Source organism: Physella acuta, unplaced genomic scaffold, assembly GCF_028476545.2.
Source record: "Physella acuta isolate Inbredline_101_S28 unplaced genomic scaffold, ASM2847654v3 ptg001063l, whole genome shotgun sequence".
Lineage (NCBI taxonomy): Eukaryota > Metazoa > Mollusca > Gastropoda > Physidae > Physella > Physella acuta.
This window is the reverse complement of record NW_026732580.1, coordinates 574,556-580,985: the sequence shown is the minus strand read 5'-3', so window position 1 is coordinate 580,985 and position 6,430 is coordinate 574,556.

Below are 6,430 nucleotides of genomic sequence, written 5' to 3'. Positions count from 1 at the left end.
TCCGTTGGATTGTTGTTAGCGGATGCTTTGTTTTTAAGAATTGAGAACCTTGGAATTAATTAGGTAGTAGTAAGGGATTATTTAAATACAACATCATACACGAATATAGTAAAGGATTATGTAAATGTACAAAAAGAACTTACTTAATTATACAAATGGGGGGAGGGGCCCGATTGGTTCTTTTATTCTGTCTGTGATAGTAGACTAATGTTTGTTGGTCATGTTGCCTATTCCTGTTAATATTATACAAGATAAGTCAAGTAAAGTAACCGCCTTTCCAAAAGTCATGAGATATGTACACTGAAGTGCATTATCTAAACTCAATATGGCAGCTGATTATAAAAGACATCTCCAATACAGGTGGTCCCACTGGAAATGGGTTGTTGTATTTCTCTAGGCTGATGGGGTTGTTAAGTTTCTCTAGTTTGATGGGGGTTGTTATGTTTTGTCTAGATTGATGCGGGCTGTTATATATCTCTAGACTGATGGGGGTTGTTATGTTTCTCTAAATTGATGTGGTTGTTGTATTTCTCTAGACCAGTGTTTCTTCCAGACTTTTTTCTCCGGGTGGCACTTGATATTTTCGGGGGGGGGGGGGGGGGGGGGGCACTGTTAAAAGTATGTTTTCTATATAAATTCAATTTTCTTGGTGGGGGGGGGGGGGGGAGACTTTCTTTGGGGCTTAGCCCACCCCCCCCCCCTCCCCGACCCGAAGAGATGCTTGGAAGAAACACTGCTCTAGACTGATTGGGTTGTTATATTTCTCTAGACTTATGTGGTTGTTGTATTTCTCTAGATTGGTGGGGGTTATTATTTTTTGTCTAGATTGATGGGGTTATATTTCTCTATACTGTTGGGGTTGTTATATTTCTCCAGACAGCTGGGGTTGTTAGTTTCTCTAAACTGATGTGTTTGTTATATGTCTCTAGACTGCTGGGGGTAGACTAGAGGAGCCATGTTGGCAAATTTAGCAAATGAATTGTTTTTCCCATGCTCAAGTCTCATATCCTCCCTTGGCCGTTCTGTTGAAAGCCCGTGAGGTGATGTCTTGGTTTTAAAACAAAAACCTCTTAGAGGTGGGTCGATGTGGACGGGTACAGGGTGGCAGAGTTTCTTTCAGGCATCTCGCCTGAGTCATCCCTCCCCGGACACAACAGGAAAATATATTATATTAAAATATTTTTTTTTTAAAAACAGTATCCGTCGTCCCCTTCCGCGGATTGATCAAGTATCCTCCTACCCCGGAGAAGGAGAAAAATGTCCGAAAGAAACTCTTTAGGTTAGCAAACAAATAAATCAGGATTATTTTTTTTAGTTTAACTCCTGTAGTTACCAGTTATCTATGGATAGGGTTTGCGTTAACTTAAGCTTTAACATATGCTTGGTTTTTAATAAACGCTGCCTACTTTTCCACGTGGTTTAAACTGATGTTTATAATCATAGGAGAGAACTGAATATAAATATATTGGTTCTTAAGCTGACCTCACTGGTCAGAGCGTTGGTCATTTTGTTGGCCTGGCCTGTTGACAAGTACCGACCCTTGCACGGACGCCTTAGAAAACAAGCTATTTGAAATATTACAAGTTGCCCTTGGGCTCACGAACGATATTCAATAGAGGAAGACGGAACTGAGTCAATATTTTCACCACGGCTCAACAAAAAGGAAGTCTCAAAGTCTCACCCCCCCCCACCCCCCTCAGCACGCCTTGTAATTTTCCTTTGACTTTGTCAACATCTGCTTATAGTTAAGCTTCGAGTTCTTACAAGTTTTTACGCACAATATATGTATGTTTTTTTCCTTCTGATAATAAAAAAAACTTAATTGTGGGTAGGTAGAGGCACTGCTGAATGTAAAGGGTCGGTGTGGTGGTTGACTACATAGAGAGCCTATTAGGTTTCATCACCTCGTAGCCAAGAAAACGTCCTTCAGATGTAGGGTTAGAACGATTCGTTAAGCTTTCTAATCCATATCAGGAAAACAGAGGGTTGAATCGCAACACTTTCAAGTTCAGCCAAGCGTGGCGCAGACGCCAGTTTCTCCGTCGCGGGCAGACGATGGCAGGTGAGAATGGTGAACAAGGCCTCTCAAATTGGACAGTGTCAACATGATTAGGGGGAGGGGGAGGGTGGGAGTGAACAGATTACTTTTCAAACGGTGTGGTTAGTGTGGGGGATCGAATAAAGACCCACATACAGTGTGGAGTCTGGGGGTCAATGGCGGGAGAGGGGACATGCTGGTATTATAATAATATGGGAAAGGTAGTTATAAATTAGGTCACTCATGCATTCAGAGCCCCAGTCACGCCGGAGGCGCGAATGTCAACAATGGATTTTTAAAAATATTCTTCCGGCTCAGGCAATAAATGTGGAACAAAATTTGAAATATTTATTTGAAACGTGTGTTACGTTCTCAAATTGTAATATGTTTATATGGTAAATCTCATTGTTGTAGGCATAATATTTTGGACGTGGTTACTCTACAGTTGGAGTTTCAATGAGAGGAATGTAAACTGGTGGGAGAATGTTTAACTTAGCCACCCTTAGAGTAAGGCTGTTGAGACTCAAGTCTGCTCTAGGTTATACAAGATTTTTTTTACACCCCGCCCCCCCCCCCCTCTCCCCCACTACACACACACACACCTTCCATTCGGCCTCGTTTGAGCAAGTTCAGTGAGTACTCTGGAAATACGCAGCACATGGTGGTCGTCCGTTCCCTGACTTCTGCCAAAGTGTCTGCTGATCATACACAGACGTGTTCAAGTTTGTTTGCTCGCCGTTGTTGCAAGTTCCACACGCCATCTGCTTAACTCTGGCCCAGGCTTACGTGGCCCAATCGGATGTACACACGTCTCAGTGTACGGCGGCTTCATTCATTTATTTGTTTAGTATTCCATTTTTTATTAAGATTAAAGTATATAAAATCTTATAAAATTAAGTAAATGTCTTGAGATGACTGCTGACTTAAAAATCTAAATTGAGTGTCTATGTTGAGTTATTTTTTTTTCTAATAAGACACTTTTTGTATTTGCCTGAGTATTTTGACATCTATAAAAAAACGTATTCGCGCAATATAGATCGAGTGGGATATAATTTAACTGCGGGATGGACAAACAAAGAATGGAAGCAGTTTTCATAGAGTTATCGTATTTGTTGCTTAAATCAAATAGTCAACGATTTCCGTGGTGCGGAAGATTCATAATAATAGAGCTGTTCCTCTCACCAGTAGAACCTTGTGTACGCTTTGCGCATGTTTCAAAACCATGCTTTTTTGTTTACAATGACGTGAATATAAATATAGACTAGATGATTACAGAGGGGAGGGGGGGGGTAACTACGATACCATTGCTTCTGTCGGGTCAAGGACAGATGTAAGCGAAACATTATAAAAATGTTATGTCAATCAAGAATGAGAGTGGAACTATCGCAGACTGGCATCGTGATGGTAAACACATGATGGAAAACAGGTGCCTCATTCATTATATGAGAGAGAGGCGGAGATAGACATCCATGTACGCGAATTACGACCGCCATAACTAACAGCAACAATAAAGATGCTGAATACAAAGCCTGGAGTGACCAATTTGAAGAACCAGGACATCGCTGTCACTATCACCCACTGAAGGCAACACAACTGCAGCTGGCAAATGCTACAGAGGAGTTCCAGTACAAACATCAGTGGATATGTGCATGACAACAATGAGGTACTAGTACGACTTGACATCATGTACAGTGTACACTATTGCGGGTTGACTAGTATAACCAACGTTTTGTACAGAGCAGGCATACTCTATTCCTATAGGGCGTTGTTTTTACTAGTTTTAAACCTTGTTGTCATATTGTATACTGCTTACGTCGCTCGCCGTACAACAAATAATTTAACAAGGAACGTAAAGTGTTGGTTCTAGATCTACTTCCCCTCACGTTGGCAAGGGTGGGAAATAAAGCCTACGCCGCTATTGAATCAAGAATAATATTGACAAGTCTACCACACGGAATATGCGAAGTCCGCCCAGCTTTTCAAAGACCCGGTGTGCCTTGCTTATGCCGTCTACTATGCTACTTCTCTTTTAAACAGACCCATTCATAAAGGAATCGCAATGACGGTAATCGTTAAAAGAGGGGGGGGGGGGGGGGGGGCTATCAGCAGAAATATGAAATCTTGTGAATCCTAGATATCTATAAGTGAATGGCAATTGACAGATGTTGCTGGTAACGTCTAGCACCTGGCGGTTACATTTACGTGCTTGTCATTGCATGAAATGCTTCATTATACTTAAAGCTGAATATTTCAACAAGACAACGTCAAAAAATCTTTTATGCAAAACATGCTCCTAAGGTCGCTCAATATGTATTGTTTGATTGCATCTCGGCGGTAAATAGGGTTATTGCGCTGATTAAACAAAAAATCCCAGACAAAAAGTATGATTAAATAACGAACATAATAAAATTCATTTTAAAAAAGTCGTCTCCTATTCTAATGCTGCCCTAATGCAGACATCTGCCCTTCTGAATTTCTTCACCAAGCTGCACCATGAGAAACGCTTTGTTGACTGTCCCCCGTCTTGTCTTGTCATACCCGCGAACGGCAAGTTTCCTGCCGCGCGACAAGGTCAAGGTTCTGTATGAAAACGACAAAAGTGGATCCCAGCCAGCGATACCGGGTGACGTGGCGCGCATTTGCTGTTGATCGTTCGTTCCGCTTTACGGTGATCGATAAGGGCAAAGTTGACATAGATTAGATGTCCGTTACACTATAGATTTATTGCCGCCACACCACGAGTTGTAATTGTCTTTCATTTAGCGTAAAGGATTTTATATGAATGATTCGATGTTGAAACGAGAGCTGGGGGGGGGGGGAGAGGGGTGTAATAATGTGGTCGGGGAGGGGTTGATTATAAAAAACGCGGACAAGATATTGAAGCACTATAAAAAAAATGATACCAGTATTGCAGCATAAATATGTTTATGCCAGAAAAAGATGACGCGTCCTGTAGGAATTTATCGAACTCAAATCAAGAGGACAAAATGTCCACTTGTTCCTGAACAAATGAGCAGGCTACACAAAGCTTAGAGTGGCATTAGAAAATTTCATTGCATGGCATGTGGGGAAGTTCGCTGTTAAGGTTGAAAGGTTTTAAATGAAGTAGAAACCACTAGTCTTCGAGTGAAATGTGTAATGTGTAACTGAATATATAACGTGGGAAGCAACACATGAGACATCCAGCTACACAGCTCTCCTTTGTGTATAAGAAAAGATGGCTGACCAACAATAATTTAATGGTTAGTCTATGTAAATATTTCAGCTCTTGGAAGATCACACTCTTTCTGCTGATTTTTTAGATTCATCACCCCCCCCCCCCCAATCTCTCTCTGTCTCTCATGTCGCAATGTTTTATGGTGTTGATAAAACAGTCTAAAGTTAGTAATTTATTAGTAAATTTATTTTGAATCGGTTTAACTTGAAGTTTAAGCTAAATAGATCTACATCCATCTTGAGGATAAAAAGTTGTACAACATTAAAATAAATGAAATGGAAATAAATAATTGAAACAGATTTGACTTTAGGGTAAATACGAAGCAGACCGGTGGACTTTAAATTGGTATGTACTCGTAGTGGACTTTAAATTGGTATGTACTAGTTCCACAAAGCAGTACAGTATACAGACTCTGCTGACAGATGAGCAGTGTATGTTCGTGCAACATACGCTGAAGAAATGGGTCGAGATTCTACTGCAATCACTGCAAACGGCTATTTAGACAATCGCGCGTGCTGTTGGCCAAGATAATCGCCATGTTTGCTCCCAGTATTGACCGCCTCCCCCTGAATTATTAGTAAACCCGATCTGCCTTTGATACGGCATTGTTGACTCAATCTTTGCGACAGCTCGACAAATATTGGCCCACAGACTCCACTGCAAACATTATTTTGTATAATATTTATCTTTTGTCGGAAGGCCATGCCTGGAAGGGTTTTGTCCTTCTATTTAAGCCCTGTGTAAATACTGAATAAGACACGATGCTTTATCAAATTATTTAGTTGCTGTAACATTTCTCACCATATTTGACTTTAAAGTATACAACCTTAATTGACACGCAATAATAATTGCTTTTACTTTTAAGTCATTTTGTAAATAAACCGTATATAATTTATAAACATACATATTTATTTTTGTGCTATTTAATTACATTTAATGATATACACCCCCCCCCCCGCGCTACAAATATTATGTCTTTAAAAAAGACCTCTGTGTGGGAAATGTTGGGCGATTAGACATTAACTTTTGCAGGGCTGAATAGGAGGCATGGATAATTTTAGCACCCCCCCCTACCACATAGGAGGGGCGGCCTTCTGTCGTGTAGGCCTTTAAAATGTGTTTTCTTTAAAAAAAAAAGGTAATTAGAAAAAAAAAGAGGATTCAGGGACATAAGC